This window comes from Acinonyx jubatus, chromosome C1, assembly GCF_027475565.1.
Source record: "Acinonyx jubatus isolate Ajub_Pintada_27869175 chromosome C1, VMU_Ajub_asm_v1.0, whole genome shotgun sequence".
Classification (NCBI taxonomy): domain Eukaryota; kingdom Metazoa; phylum Chordata; class Mammalia; order Carnivora; family Felidae; genus Acinonyx; species Acinonyx jubatus.
In genome coordinates, this window is record NC_069381.1 from 151,452,457 (window position 1) to 151,469,060 (window position 16,604).

Consider the following 16,604-nt stretch of genomic DNA (forward strand, 5'->3'; position numbering starts at 1 on the left):
ATGCAAATTTTTCCATATTAACTTAAGAGGAATTTTAGATTTGCAGAAACAAGTGATTAGAAAGTACAATTCTCATATACCCTGCACCCCTCCTCCCAGTTTCCTCCATTATTTACATCTTAGTGTGTTACATTTGTTACAATTGATGAACCAATATTGATACGTTATTATTAAAGTCTACAGTTTACATTAGGGTTACTTGTACAGTTCTATGGGTTTTAAACAATGACATGTGTCAATCATTAGTATATCATACAGAATAGCTTCACTACCCTAAAAATCCCATACTGTACTTATTTGTTCTTCCTTCCTACATCCTGTACTTCTAGCAATTTTTTTTAACTATTTCCATAGATTTATCTTTTCCAGAATGTCATATGTTTGGAACAATAGATTGTGTAGTCTTTTCACTCTGGCTTGTTTCACTTAGCAATATACATTTACGTTTCCTTAATATCTGTTCATGACTTGATAACTCATCTATTTTTATCACTGAATAATAATTCATTGTGTTGGTTTACCACAGTTTGTCCATTTACCTGTTGAGGGATACCTTGGTTGCTTCCAAGTTACAGCAATCATGAATAAAGCTGACATAAGTAATGTGTAGGTTGTAGTGTGGACATAAGGTTTCAATTCATTTAAATATATACCAAGGAATGTGATGGCTGGATTGTATGATTAAGAGTACGTTTTCTCCTGTTGTTGTTTTGTTTTTTAATGAGAAGAAATGAACATTTCTCCAAAGAAGATATACAGATGGCCATTAGACACTTATAAAGATGCTCAACATCACTAATCATCAGAAAAATACAAATCAAAACCACAATGAGATATCATCTGACATCTGTCAGATGGCTAAAGTAAAAAACACAAGAAACAACAAATGTTGGCAAGCATGTGAAGAAAAACCCTCATGCACTGCTGGTGGGAATGCAAGCTGTGTAGCCACTGTGGAAACAGTATGGAAGTGCCTTAAAGAATTAAAAATAAGAATTTCCGGATGATCCAGTAATTCTACTACTGGGTATATACACAAAGAACACACTAATTCAAAAAGATATATGCATCCTTATGTTTACTATGACATTATTTACAATAGCCAACATAAGAAAACAACCCAAGTAAGTGTCCATCTATAGATGAAGGGATAAAGAAGATATGGTGTGTGTGTGTGTGTGTGTGTAAAATGGAATATTATTCAGCCATAAAAAAGAATGAGATCTTTCCATTTGCAACAATATGGATGGATCTATAGGTATAAAGCTAAGTGAAATAAATCAGAAAAAGACAAATGCCTTATGATTTCACTCATGTGGAATTTAAGAAACAAAACAAAGAAAAAAAGAGACAAAAACTTTGAGAACTGTTGGTTGCCAGAGAGGAAGTGGGTGGGAGAATGGGTGAAATAGGTGAAGGGGATTAAAAGTACACTTATCATGATGAGCACTGAGTAATGGATAGAATTGTTCAATCATATTGTGCACCTGAAACTAACATAACACTGTACGTTAATTACACTAGAATTAAATAAAATTTTAAGAGTATTTTTTTTTTTTAGTTTCGTAAGAAACTGCCCAACTGTATTATGAGTGTCTACTATTTTGCATTCCCACCAACAATAAATAATAAATGTGAGTTCTTGTTGTTCTATATCCTTGTCAGCATTTAGTGGTATCAGGGTTTCAGTCTTTTCCTTTTCTTTTTTTTAATGTTTATTTTATTTTTGAGAGAGTGAGACAGAACGCGAGTGGGGGAGGGCCAAAGAGAGAGGGAGACACAAAATCAGAAGCAGGCTCCAGGCTTTGAGCCATCGGCACAGGAACCCGATATGGGGCTCAAACCATGAACTGTGAAAACATGATGTGAGCTGAAGTCAGATGCCCAAATGACTGAGCCACCCAGGCACCCCAGGGTTTCAGTCTTTCTAAAAGGTAAGTGCATATTAACTTTTATATCCAGACAACTTTCCAAATATTTTCATGGATTTTAAATGCTCTCCCTTGATTCTCTTAGGTGTTAGGTAGCTTATTGACTAAAGGTTGGGGAGACGCTACTTCTGTGAAATTTGAATACTTCTCACTGCCATTTCGTATCCAATGGCATGATCTAGAATTTTCAGAAAGTTATATGGGAATGATAAATGGCAGACATCTTTGACTTACTCTTGATTTCAATGATAAAGCTATTATTTCATCATTAAATGTAATGTTTTCTATTGGCTTCATACATTGCTGAGTCAATTGTTTAATCAATATCTTGACATTTCTAGGTCTCTAAGTTTTTAATTTTCCATTATCTTTTGAGAAGAGCGGGTCAGTGGCAGAAAGACTACTTAATCTCTTGTCTCTCTAGAGGATAGAATTATATAGAATTATATATAACTATAGAGCACAAGTTATAAGGACATCCACTTCAGTTCCACAAAGAATAGAGTTCTCACTGCCTGCATTGTTATACCAGATTTTCTTTCCTAATTTTTCTTTCTTTTCAGGGTTTTTGTCATATTAGGGTACTATTAATGTTTTATTTACACATTTTAATCAGCTTTCGTTCTAAGCAATAACATCAAGCCCATGAATTTATATTGTTTTCTAAGTGGGTAGATTAAAATGACCACTAAAAGCAAAAAAATTATATCCTCTCAAAAACAGTTTATTACAATGTGGAGGAGCACTGAGAGACTCGGAGTTTTTCCAGGTAGGAATCTCTTTTACGGACAGGTGTCTTCCCCATACACTAGCACAGTCGCCAGTCCTGAGCAGGCACTTGGTATTAACATTCACACGATGAGTGGACAACCATGAAGTCATGGACCTAGATTCGCCAAGAAGGCTGTTAGCCCCTAGTCTTGGAGTTATTTCGGCATGAGTGACATGGTCAGTTTTTAAAATTGGGAGATAGGATAGGTGACCTCAGAGAAGTCTAGGATGAGTATTTCAATTTGTAAGGAGAAATAAGAGTGACTTGCCAGGTATGGATAGTGACTTGTACATCACAAAACAGTTTAACACCTAGTTCTGCCACTTACAAACTCTGTGATTGAGCATGATTTTTAATCTGACTTCTTAAAGTGATATATGAATACTTTTCTACTATTAGGCCATTTTTTTTTACTTCCTGCCGAAATCCTACTCAGTGACAAAGTAACATGCTGATGAATTTTATTTTCCATTTTAAGTTTTGGTTTTACAGCCATACTCATGAGAGGCCAGCTTCTTTCTCTTTCAGCAATTTCTTTATAAATGCCACGAGATGTACTATCTAAAACAAACTCAAAAACTTCTTAGCTTTTTCTGTGCTCTGTAAAGCTATAAATATATTATCTATCCCTCAGATCAAATAATCTTGCCTCCATGATTAATCCCAGAGCTTTCTAGAAGATAGCCTTCTGATAGCTTTTTTCATTTTTCTATAATCCATTGATTCAATATCTCTAATTCTTGATTCAAATTTTTAATGTATTTTCTAGATAGCCATCCATTTCATCTGGAATTTCCAACCTATTACCAGCAATTGTTATTTACTATTCTTTTAACCTGAAAAGGCTTGGAATCCATTATAACACTTTTGTTCTCTTTTTCATTAAATTTGCAAGAGATCTGTGTTGCTTTTTGAAATCAAATAGTCATATCTCTCAGGGTTAAATGAAATCTGAAAACTTTTGAGTAAGGAATCTGTTAGTGACCTTTGAGACAAATGCTTGAACTTTCTGACATCTGCTTTAGTTATTACTCTGATCTTATTTACCTCTATCCTTGTTTTCAGTTCAGTTTTTCAAGGTACAGTGTAATTTTAGTATTTAAATATTAATAAAATACTTTAAAATACTTAAGTGCTTTATTTTAAAACATTCTTAAGGTACTTAAGTATATTGAAAAAATGTAGACTATTTTTTTTAAGTTTAAAATTTTGTGTTAAAGATAGAGCACAAAAGTCCACAGTATTTTAAATTTTAAAGTGTAGTGTTTTCTTTATCACTAAGTGAAATTTTTTCAAACAGAAATAGCCAATTTGTTGCTCTACTCCCATACTTTAAGACTGTAAGAACAATGTTTCTTTTTATAGCTAAACAACGTGGTACTTTCTACAACATTCACCAAATGATCTCAATGTACATTAGTAAACAGCATTAGACCACACTGGTAATTAATTCTTTAATCATTAGACTATGTTATCCTCAAAAAATACCAATACATTAAGGAGCTCAAATATTCTCATTCTTGTCTAAAACAGTATTTTGTTGACTTAGAGGATAAATTCTATCATTTCAATTTGATATAAATAAAATTTACACTTAATGAATTTTAAGAAAAGAATTAGCCTTCAGCAAGAATCTATTCCCACATTTCTGTAGAAACCATGATGTTGAAAGATACATGCTGTTTATTTTACTGTTCTGGTAGGTATGTTACATAAATTCACATAAGCCATTTTGCTTTAAATAGCCAATTACAAAGGAAATAAATGTTCATTATTAAATAACAAATCTGATGATGAATTATTTCTACATTGTGTACTAAATTTTCCCTAGACAGCAAAATCCTGGTCTCTGAAGAGGTCATGTTGGAGGCCCCTATTCCTCCTCTGCAAGGTCAGGAGATTAATATAAAAATCATTTCATGGTCTAAAATTCTACAGGTAGTTACCTAAGCTAAATGTAAGATCAAAATAATAGAATTGGTCTTTCAAAAACTAATAGACACATCTCACAGTATTAAGAAATCCAAAGAGGACATTTATCCCCTAAGTAACTGACTTTATCATAATAAATTTCAGATTTGTTTTTTCTCTGAAGAACATAAATAGTGACAAAACAAACCTGCAACTCTTTCATTCAGAGATCTGTTACTTACAATTTCAGACAGAAATGTATTGATGTACCTATAATTGGATACAGCATACTCCTGGACTGGTACATAATTGAATTTCAATGCTATGAACAAATACCATTTTTTAATTATCTGAATAAATTATCCAGTTACACACTATCATCCTCATTTTCATTAAATATATCACAACTTATTACTTTTGAAAAACTCAGCATCTTCTAGAGTTGCTGTGATCATAGTATATAATCTTTCAAACATAAGTACCTTTGCACACTCCAGCTCAAAATTTTGTACAACAAATATATTTGTACAAGTCACATCATATAACTAGAATTTTATATTTAAAGTCACTTAATTCTAGAAATATTCACTTACATCCTCCAATAAACCTTCTTAACAAAAAGTCTTTAAATTAAATGCCAAACAGTTCATTAAAAATCATCTATCTCATTTAGTTTGAGATGTTCAGAAAATTGTACTTATCTCAGAAAAAAGGAGAATATCAAATTTATATGATTAGATATATTTTAAAAGAAAAATATAAGCATAAGAAAAAATATTTTTATAGAACCTATATCATCTTATGTTTATTTTCATTAGAAAATCCTGTATCTTTGGATGCTTGCCAATGTAATATTTTCTAGTATGAGATGTACTCCAGAAATTCAAAATTTTTCTTCGGAGATTTGAAAAGTGGATTTCAGGTGGTATGTTTTAAACATATATATCTAGAGGCACCTGGGTGGCTTACTCTGGAGTTCAGCTCAGGTCATGATCCCAGGGCTGTGAGATCAAGCCCCACATTGGGCTCCGTGCTGAGCATGGAGCCTGCTTAAGATTTTCTCTCTTTCTCTCTGCTCCTCCCCTGCTCGCAAGTCCACACATGCTCTAAAATAAATAAAGTAAATTTAAAAAAATGAAAATATTATGTCTGGGGGTGCCTGCCTGGGTGGCTCAGTCGGTTAAACGTCTAACTCTGGACTTCGGCTCAGGTCATGATCTCACAGTTCGTGAAGTCAAGACTCGCATCAGACTCTGCAGACAGCATGGATCCTGCTTGGGATTCTCTTTCTCCCCCTCTCTGACCCTCCCCTGCTGGCATTCCCTCTCTCTCTCAAAATTAATAAACTTTAAAACTAAATAAATAAAAGTAAAAGTATATGTCATATTTCCAGAGCAAATATTTATCAGGAAATTTCGGTTTATAAAAAACTTCATTTATGGGGCACCCAGGTGGCTCAGTTGGTTAAGCATCCAACTCTTGATTTTGGCTCAGGTCATGATCTCTGGGTCAAGATTGAGCCCCACGTCCAATCTGTACTGAGCATGGACCCTGCTTAAGATTCTAGATCTCCCTCTCTAAAAAGTAAAAAATTTTAAAAAGCTTCATTTATAAAAATCCAAGTTATGAGAAAATAATCTAATAGCAATTATATAATGAAGAATGTGCCATAAAAGAGTTAAATGATACATCAGTGCAACTGAATATAGATATTAAACTTCTAATGAAGATTAAAAACATGTAATGAAGATTGTAGCAATACAGAAGTATTTACAATCGTCCCAAATTAAAATTCAGGAGCTAAAAAAAAAAATGTAATATTTGTTTATTTTGGGGGAGGAGCAGAGAGAGAGGGGAACAGAAGATGCAAACTGGCTCTAAGCTGACAGCACAGAGCCTAAAGCAGGGCTCAAACTCACAAATGGCAAGATCATCACCTGAGCCAAAGTCAGACGCTTAAGCAACTGAACCACCCTGGTGCCCCTCAGGAGCTAAAATTTTTGAACAGCAAAGGAAACACCCTAAAGTCAAATAGTTGAATTTTTTGGATGATAACATTAAATTGTTTATTATTATTTATGCCATGAGTAGATTTTTAAAATTTATAATTCTTCAAATGACCAAAGCTCAAGATTCTTAGTGTTGAGTTTTATTCCATTCTCTCAAGGGAATTCAGATATTAGAAATCCAGCTCACAATGGAAGCTTAAAAAACAAAAACAAACAAACAAAAAAACCAAAGCCAAAACAAAACAAAAACATCCCAAATAAAAAGTGTTTAAAAAGAAATACAAAGATAAACAAATACATGAAAAGCATGTACCAATTAAGTAAATTATAAAAGCATTCAATATCATACATTGTTTATACTTCTACAAGTATAAAAATTAGATCGTAAAGATATACAACATTAAGTGATATTGGTCACTTCTAGAGGTGAATAGAAAAGAAAGGGTGGTTAAAGATGACTTTCTCTAATATTTTATTTCCTAACAAAAGATGATAAAATGATATAAGAATGTTAAGTGATTTCTGGATGGTAGAAATTTGAGTGTGTTTTATAACTTTTGAAATTTATCTGTTAGCTTTGCAAAACAAAATACAAAGAGTGAAACAACATAAAATCCTTTAAACATTTGGGCAGTATTATGCTAAAAGTCATCTCCTAAATTAGGTAGCTGCCATGACTTGCAGAAGGAACTACCATGTACATTTTATGTCAATACTCAAACTCATGTTGGACTTTTCTGTCACAGCACAAATTTAATGTTAGTCTTTTCTGTCAGGACACTTATCATTACATGTGCAGGCACCACAGAATTTCAGGAGACAGAGAAGCTTAAAAGTCTCAAGAGTTATACACTGTATATTCTGGGGCAAGAAATTTAATTTCATACAAAGGAGGAAAGTAAGGAGAAAAGAAAATATTTTTTCAATACTAAAAAAGCAACATGTCAAAATTTTTAGGCAAGTACTCATTTAATCATTGGAACAATCCTCTGAAGTAGGTATCATAATCATCCCATTTCTCAGATGGAAAAATGCGATAAGGGAACATAAATAACTTCCAGAGCCACAAGTTTGTAAGCAAAAACCAGAATGCAAGCTACCTGTCTGTCTGACCATTGAGTCATAATTTTACTACCACACCAGCCTCCTGTGAGATCAGAACATCTCCCCCAGGAGTCAAAATAGTTCAATTTTTTGGATAATAACATTAAATTGTTTATTGTTATTTATGCCATGAATAGATTTTTAAAATTTATAATTCTCCAAATGACCAAAGCTCAAGATTCTTAGTGTTGAATTGTATGAAAACAACTTCAAGCTAGTAGACAAAAACTGTGTCTGGGCCCAGTTTTGTTCCCAAAGAGTTCTAGGACCTTAAACTGATACCTGTATACCTCAATCTCCCCATGTATAAAAATGTGCAGTGGTGGACATGATACCATATTTATCGATTCTAATCCACACATTTTTCACCTTTTCAACAATACAAAATCTAGTTATGTCTTACACTCAATGGCATCTTAAAATTGCTGTTGTCCAGGTGACAGTCCTGATGGCAGGCATGCCCAGATGTGGTCCCAGGTGTCTCCATTGTCATCAACTCCAGGGAATTATGGGTATCAATGCTGCTACTCATGCGGGTACTGCCAATCAAGGAAAACAACAGAAGGCAAAGAAAATGCCAAATCTCTCAGAGAAGATGAAGATATTTGAAAGCAACAAACAGTTGATGGGACCAATAACTTCATGCATCCACCAAGACTAACATTAAGGCTTCAAGCATCTATTAGTCAGAAAGTTTCTATGGATTTTGAACAGAAGCTGCTTAACTCCCAGTGGCATATTACTCACTCAGTTAAGGAAAAATTAAAATCTAGAGTTAGTCAAATAAGAAAATGGTAGCCTAAACTTGTATAATGGACACAATCAACTTGAAAGAAAACCCTAGCAGCAATAGAACATATTTCTAGAATGCTATTATCATTTTCCATACTCTTGACTACAGGGACAAGACTGAATAAGTCACTGACAACTGTGAGTTCAAATTCTCATCCAGAGTCTGAACAAGAAGCTTAAGGAAAAAAAATTATTTTGTTTATATGTTCTTTTTATGATTGTATAAGAATGATTTAGGGAAAAGTGTCAAATCAATTAAAAACCCCTTTCAATTTCATTAAATGAAATTTAAAAACTAAGTGGCAATGGCATTGTTCTATATCTCAATTTTGTTGTTGGCTGTGAGGGTGTGTTATGACTCATAACTTGCAGAACTTTGTCAAAGCTTGTAGAATTAACATTAAACTATGTAAATTTTATCATAAATTATAGCCTGAAAATTTTTAAGAACACTGTATCAGTTTATTTGGAAGTTTTTTTTAACAGTACATAAAATAATGGTGAGTCGAAAATTTGATGGCATCTTGGATCCAATGAAATACAAGATATCTAAAAACTGACTCTGGTAGGGGGCTAAAATCCATCACGTGTGACCAGTGTTCTTTATTGGATTAGACTTTCCGTATTCAAATGTGAATACATGCACCAGTTAATTTCCTGATCTCCATGACAACTGATTTTAAAAAGGTATTCTGACTAAGGTGCCTGGGTGGCTCAGACAGTTATGTGTCCAACTCTTGAATTCAGCTCAGGTCATGATCTCACAGTGTGTGATAGAGCCTGGCATTGGGTTCTGTGCTGACAATGCGGAGCCTGCTTGGGATTCTCTCTCATCCTCTCTTTCTGCCCCTCCTCTCCCCAAATGCGTGTTCTCTCACTCAAAATAAATAAACTTAAAAGAAATAAATAAAAGGTATTCTGGCTTTGAGAAAAAAAATCAAAGTTACACTTAAAAATGTCCCTATCTAAAAAACATTAAGGATGGAATCAACAAGAGAGTTTAGAAAATGGCACGCCCAAAAAGTACATCCAGGTTTCTGTCATCAAGTTAAGACTAAATAAATCAAGAACCTGAACAACATTCTACAAAAGTTCAAGGAAAAAAATGTTTTCATTTATATTCCCCAAGTCAAATTCTAAATGGATCTACTCACAACTATTAATCTAAATTTGTAACTCTCCGTGGTAGCATTTTTGTCAGACATCACAACTAGCTAGAGGTATTTTGAGACTTATTTTCACCAACATCCAGTACCACAAAGAACAAAACAATTTTAATTTTTACCATTCATATAAGAAACTAGACCAATCAGTCACGAACACTTGAATACGTTTCAATTGTGAATGTCTAAGAGACAAAATTTAAATCATATATATATATATGATTTTTTTTCATATCACTATTCTGTAAAAACATTTTAATTGATTCAGTGTTTAAAGTGACTCAACCAGCCTACCGTGCGCTAGGCACTGATGATCTATATATGGAATTGGTAAGGCATACACAGTCCCTGCCTTCCTCACTTTTTATAATCCACTTTAGTTCACATCTATTATTTACTTGTATTCTAGAATAAATTATTAAAGATAAATTTTATTTACACAGAAAAGAAATCTTCACGAAAATGTATTTTTGTAAAGCTAGAGAAGCAAGGGTAGACTGACTAGTGGTTAATGAATATGAAAGGGTCCACGCTCTGCTCCCACCACCTTCCAAATCTCTAACTTTGGTAAGATCTCACCTTTCTCTGCCTGAATTTCTCCAGTTGTAAAGCAAGCATCTTAGCACCCATCTCCAAGTTGCCACAAAAATAAAATACATCTCGAGCTCTTGGTGCAATGCTAGGCTTTTAGTAAACACATACTAATTGTTAGCTGGTTTTTATATTAAAAAGTAGGGCCATGATTTATTTTAATACAGAATGGATCTTATGAAAAGGAAATTATTGTTTAAGTCTTATTATGTGGTTACAACCCGTTGTATACAGACACAGAAATGGTCTTTTTTGTATTTTATGCAAATTTTTATATAATTTGTTTAAATTAGTGCTTGATTATTCACCTCAAAACATTTCACAATTGGTTCCTTTAAATAATATCTTTCAGGACATAAGACCAAACATTTTAAAATACTGACTTTTAGGGGCACTTGGCTGGCTCAGTCAGTAGAACATGGGGCTGTTGATCTCAGGGTTCTAAGTTCAAGCCCTACATAGGGTGTAGAGATTACTTAAGAATAAAATACTTTCAAAAAAAGTGACATATACTTCTAATTATGATTTATATAAGTATTCTCAAATGGATTGATGCATGTAGAAATGCTGAATATATTATACATCTTCACTGTAGTTAGTTGCTATTTTAAACGTAGTTTTTCAGCACAGCTAAACAGAACAAGACCCTAATGAAAATCCACAGTCGTATGACATCTTTATTTAATCAACAACAAAGATTTCAGAGTCATTCATTTACTTTAACCACTGGATAAACAACCATGTACCTTCAAAAGACCGCATGGGGGTAACCAAATGTTACGAAATTATAAAGTCAAACTAGGCATTCAAGAAGCTTATCAGTGAAGAAATACTTTATCTAGAATCATGGTTTGTTTAATTTAGCTAAAGAAATAAAAACAACATTATTCTTATTATGTAACTGACTCCCATCACCCAAATGGAACATCAAGGGTGTTGATTATTTCCCTTTGTCTGACTGCAGCATTGGTAGCCCTTTCAAGCATCAGCAAGTAATAAAAAGGAAAGCTAATGATTAAATGAAAGCATTTCCATCCTTGTTAAAATAAGAAATGGACAACAAAGTAGCAAACTAAACACAGGACTTCCAATTTCAAGTTCAGTGTTTACACTCCAACATCACAACTGATGCTATTTGTCTGCTGGAACTCCTCAAGTTGTTTACAAGAAAATTGTTAGTGGTCAAGCTGAAAAACTCACGACCTTATTTATAGGATTACACAATTGTTTTGAGTCATATTATGGAAAAGTAAAGAGGAAAATGAATGGGAACTAAAATTCTAGAGCCCTACTACCATGTGCTTTCAAAACCATGCAAAATGTATTTTAATCCCCATTTTATTAGCAAGAGAACGGAGACTCTGAGAGGGTAAGTAACTTGCCAAAGGTTACCCAACAAGGAAACAGCACATCTTTGATTCAGACCCAAGTCTATGTGACAAAGTCAGTACAGGCAGACAGTGTGCTATTTTTTAAGATGCTTTGGAAAATGAATCTCTAAACAACATCTTTCACATGGTACATACTAAAATCACATACATTTTCAATGGATGGATTACAGTAGCAAGGTACCAAAAATAATCTTGGAGAAGTTGCTTCACCTCTCATTCTCTCAGGTTTTGCTTTCTGTATCTGATAAGGATGAAAATAGCACTATTTCTCAAAGTCATAAAGACAAAATGCTCTAATATTTAACATACTTAGCATACAATTCAGCACCTAATAAGAACCTAATGAATACAAGTCAATTTTTGTATTATTCTTTTTGTCATACATAAAATAGTCTTTAGTCTCTGCCTGGTCATCAGTTGAGAAGTCTCTGAAGAAGTCATTGGGTCTGTCTTATCCTTTGTCCTAACAGACAGTCTGGAATATAGTAAGTGCTCAATGAATACTCATTGAAATAAATCATCTAATAATTTTCCATTCACCTTTATCTCAATGTATAAGTACTGATAGACAAAGAATAAGGCATCCCTTTTACTGATCTTTCTTTTTCCCACAATAATGCCTTGAATCAAAAGTTCTCCAAGGACAAAAGATCCTTCATAGGAAGACCTACTTGGTTAAAGAGAAACAGGTGAGGACAAGGGATCCAGAACTTCCATTATGTGGGGGTGGGGGGTTGGGGGGGATGGGGGGGTTGGGAGGGTAGACCTATGCAGACATGCATGCAAAATATACTTCAATTCATATACCTCAATTTCTTCTCCATTTGAAAGTAAACCCCTCTCCTCCAACTCTAGAAAAATGTATAAATTCTCACTGTTCTTGGAATTCTACCACTCTTAAACAGTGTCTCTTTATTACCAGTCTGTCATACATCAAGAAAGAAAATGCCAAAATTATTTAATTCTTTGTGCTTGTCCATTGCTGACTGTACATTATATAAATGTCTTAAAGTCTATATTTACATTTTTTAACTCCTTCCTCTTATTTATAATTCAATTTGATAGATTAACTTACCTTGTGGACATCTTAAACATCTACAAGCTGATAAGCACTCGTTTGGAGAAAGGCACACACTGAAATCACTTTTTCTACTATGAGCTGATCTTGAAGCTGAACTTGATTTGATCTCTGTAGCACAAGGTGGGGTCAGAAATGCATACTTGCCAATGTTCATGTAAAGCAGAAGAATATAGTGATGAAGAATGGGAATCAGGCAGACCTCACATGCAAACCTGGTTCTATCCCTTAATTAATCTCAGTTAAGAAAACTGTATGAGCCTCAGTGTTTCCTCCTGTATAAAGACTTAAAACATGAACCCCATGGTGTTGTTGGGAGGATTAAGTGAGTTAGTGCATGAGAAAGTGCTACCACAGCATATGGCATTAATAATATCAATAAATGATAACAACTATGATCTATTTTCAAGAGATTTTTATAATGTTTTTATTGTTTGTTTTTTAATGTTTATTTTTGAGAGAGAGTGAGTGCAAGAGGGGTAGGGACAAGGAGAGAGGGGGACAGAGGATCCAAAGCAGGCTCTGCACTGACAGCAGAGAGATCAATGCGGGGCTCAAACTCATGAACCGTGAGATCATGACCTGAGCCAAAGTCGACACTTAATTGACTGAGCCGCCCAGGCCCCCCAGTTTTCAAACAAAACATTACAACTACCCTAGTTAAATGTCCATGGGGAGTGTGCCTTCCCAAAGCATTCCTCTTCACACAGCCCTAAGAATTCACCCAGATTTCTCCATCATACATATATGAGGAAGAGAAGGAAAAGAAAGGGCTAACGTAAATAGGCAATTATTTAAAAAACAATTTCCTCCGCTCACTCCTCTATGCATAAATTAAAGTTTCTTAGACCACCAAAACCCTAACATGGACAAAACAAGTGTTAAAAACCCATTATACAGGACAAAATAAACAAATGCTATTGTAGATAAAAAGATGCAATAAAGAAGCAAATGCTACTGTGGATAAAAAGATGAATAAATCTTGTTCTTTTTTTTATTATTATTTTTTATTTAAAAAATTTTTTTTAACATTTATTTATTTTTGAGACACATAGAGACAGAGCATGAGCAGGTGAGGGTCAGAGAGAGAGGGAGACACAGAATCCGAAACAGGCTCCAGGCTCTGAGCTGTCAGCCCAGAGCTCGATGCGGGGCTCGAACTCACGGACCGCGAGATCATGACCTGAAGTTGGACGCCCAACCGACTGAGCCACCCAGGCGCCCCAATAAATCTTGCTCTTAAGACGCTTCCAACTTAGGGGCGCCTAGGTGACTCAGTCGGTTAAGCATCTGACTCTTGATTTCAGCTGAGGTCATGATCTTGTGGTTCGTGAGATCGAGCCCTGAGTCAGGTTCTGCACTGACAGCACAGAGCCTGCTTGGGATTCTGTCTCTCCCTCTCTCTCTGCCCCTCTCAAGTTCAGTTCTCTCTCTCTTTCTCTCTCTCAAAATAGACAAACATTTAAAGAAAAAAAAAGAAGCTTACAACTTAGGAAAACAAGCTTATTAAAAAAATGTAAATAGAAGACAGGCTTAGAAGAATACTTGCTCTGACAGACTTACACTGCCATGAAAGCAAAAGGGAAGAAGAAATAAATCTGGCTTGAGGATCTGTGATAAAGCTTCAAGGAAAAGGTAGACTTTGGAATTGGGCCTTGAAAAATGCATGGATTCCTCTGGGCGAGGAGTTGGGCCAGTAGAATTCCACACTGAAGAAACTCTAAACAAAAACAAAGAGGCTGTAACTCCTCAGTACACGGAAGAGCCACAGTCTGTTCCCAAGTCTGAAAAGACTTAGTGGAAAGAGACCGTGGGAGATGAGGCCAGGAAGGAAAGTTAGGATGAGGCATCCACACATTCCCAATGCCTACTACAGAGTCTGGCCTTTACTATACAGGCAAAAAGACCTTTATGGAGAGAGTACGGGAGCTTGACAGGAACTGACTTGTGGTTTGAAAATATCCCTGCAGTATTTTAAAACTTATAAAAAGTAGGAGCAATAAGGGGCCAAATACCCCAGGCCTAAACTAGAACATCAAGAAATGGAAATAAAAATGAACACTATATTGCAAGAGCCCCAAGGACTTAGCAATTTATAATCCTTATATTATACACATATATTTCTTCTACTCAGTGTAAAAGTTAATAGCAAGCAGAGTGGAGATGGAATAAAAAGGGCTGACTAGCATGTGTGGCCCAAAATCAAAATAACCCTCTCGAATTTGCTAAGTATAGGTTGAATACTGGTTATAAGGGGGATCTTTATTATAATAAAGAGATACAATTTGGTAGACAAAACACAATAGCCAAGGTCTCAAGGCAGTTGTGGTATGTGTAGAAGTCAGGCTGAGGATATGGTCAATGTTTCAGAGGGGTTGAGGCGGATGACTCTCTAATTCATAGCAGGCTCACAGCTGGTTACTGAGGCCACAGAAATCCAGGCCCCAAAAGGGGAAAAAAAAAAAAAAAAAAAAAAACCCAAAACAAAACAAAACAAAAAAAACTAGCAAGGGAGTCAGGACCCAACCAAATCGCCTGAATTTCAAGGGAGGGCTCCAGTGAGGCATAGGAAACAGCCATGGGCTCACTGGGGAAGACTGGATCTACGGGTGCGGAGAGTACCCTTAAGGATGGAGTTTCAAGTAACAAGAATAATTCCAGGCCACCCCCACTGGCAGAAGAGGCTTTGTCTAGATTAACCAATTTTTGAACCCACAGTTTGAAAGTCTTCAATACTGAGAAAAGGCTGAGTAAAACCCAAACTAAAACTGTGTTAGATGAACATGAACTTGTATCACAAACGTTTTCTGAATTCCTCATCTAAATTCCTTATCTGATGTGAATGTAATGGCAATGGTTATTTAAAAAAAAAAAAAAAAAAAAAAAGACCTAGTACCAACCAAGATAAAATACTTTTATCCAAAAGCAAGACAAAGTAGTAAACAAAAGGCTCTCAGTCCACCGTAATCTTAAGAAAACTTGTACAATTGGGCCCAGTTTTACCTGTAGCCTCACCTGTCCCCACCCAGCACATAAGCTCTAGTCACACTGGACTATTTCCCATTCTCTAATACTCAGGGTATTCTGGTGTGTTTATGCCTCCATTTACAATACACATCTTCCTCATTTGGCTTGGCAATGGACATTCATCCTTCAAGTCACCTATACTTCAAGCAGAACTAATCACTGAGTAAGTTCTTACAGCATTTTCTACATACCTTTCTTGGGATAGCATCTAATTGTCCTTCATGATCAGCTCGAGTTCCCTCTCCAAAGAAGCCTTGGGGCTCTAGCAGACATTTATGTTGGGCTTTATTCCCAGCCTTGCCATAAACTGTATCACATCACTTGGTTATTTCTGCCCCCCAATTATGAATAGCTTATGAGCCATAGCTAAATCTTATAGCCTCTAGTTAGCCCACATTCTGGCATAAACTTATCAATATGTTGAGTAAATTAACATTTTTCTGGGGCACCTGGGTGGCGAAGTCCATTGAGTGTCTGGCTCTTGATTTTAGCTCAGGTCATGATCACAGAATAATGAGATTGAGACCTGCGACCAGCTCTCTGCTGAGCATGGAGCCTGCTTCAGTCTCTCTCTCTCTCTCTCTCTCTCTCTCTCGACTCTCTCTTCCCCCTCCCCTCTATTCCTCTCGCCCCACTCACACTCTCTCACAAAAATAAAAATTAAAAACACAAAAAACATTTTTAAAAAATTAACATTTTTCTAGTTTCCTGATAACTGAATAAGGTTCTGTGTGTTTACTTTTGCTTATTGTTATCATTTGAATGAAGATATTAATCCTTATTTTACTTTCATATTCTAGTTATCCTTCCCTCAATTTCTTAGAAATTTGCTATA

The 16,604-nt window shown here is 35.1% G+C and overlaps 1 protein-coding gene across 15 annotated transcripts in view; it reads right to left on the reverse strand.

Moving 5' to 3' along the window:
* Nucleotides 1-16,604, reverse strand: part of COBLL1 (cordon-bleu WH2 repeat protein like 1) — a 164,350-nt gene that overhangs the window by 123,899 nt on the left and 23,847 nt on the right. The window contains exon 1 of one of the 15 annotated variants that reach the window (XM_053215208.1): nucleotides 8,131-8,254. The exons of the other annotated variants lie outside the window; for them this stretch is intronic. The gene's annotated coding sequence lies outside the window, so the exon portion shown is untranslated. Of the gene's footprint in view, nucleotides 1-8,130; nucleotides 8,255-16,604 lie in introns of those variants that run through there. 15 annotated transcript variants of the gene reach the window in all.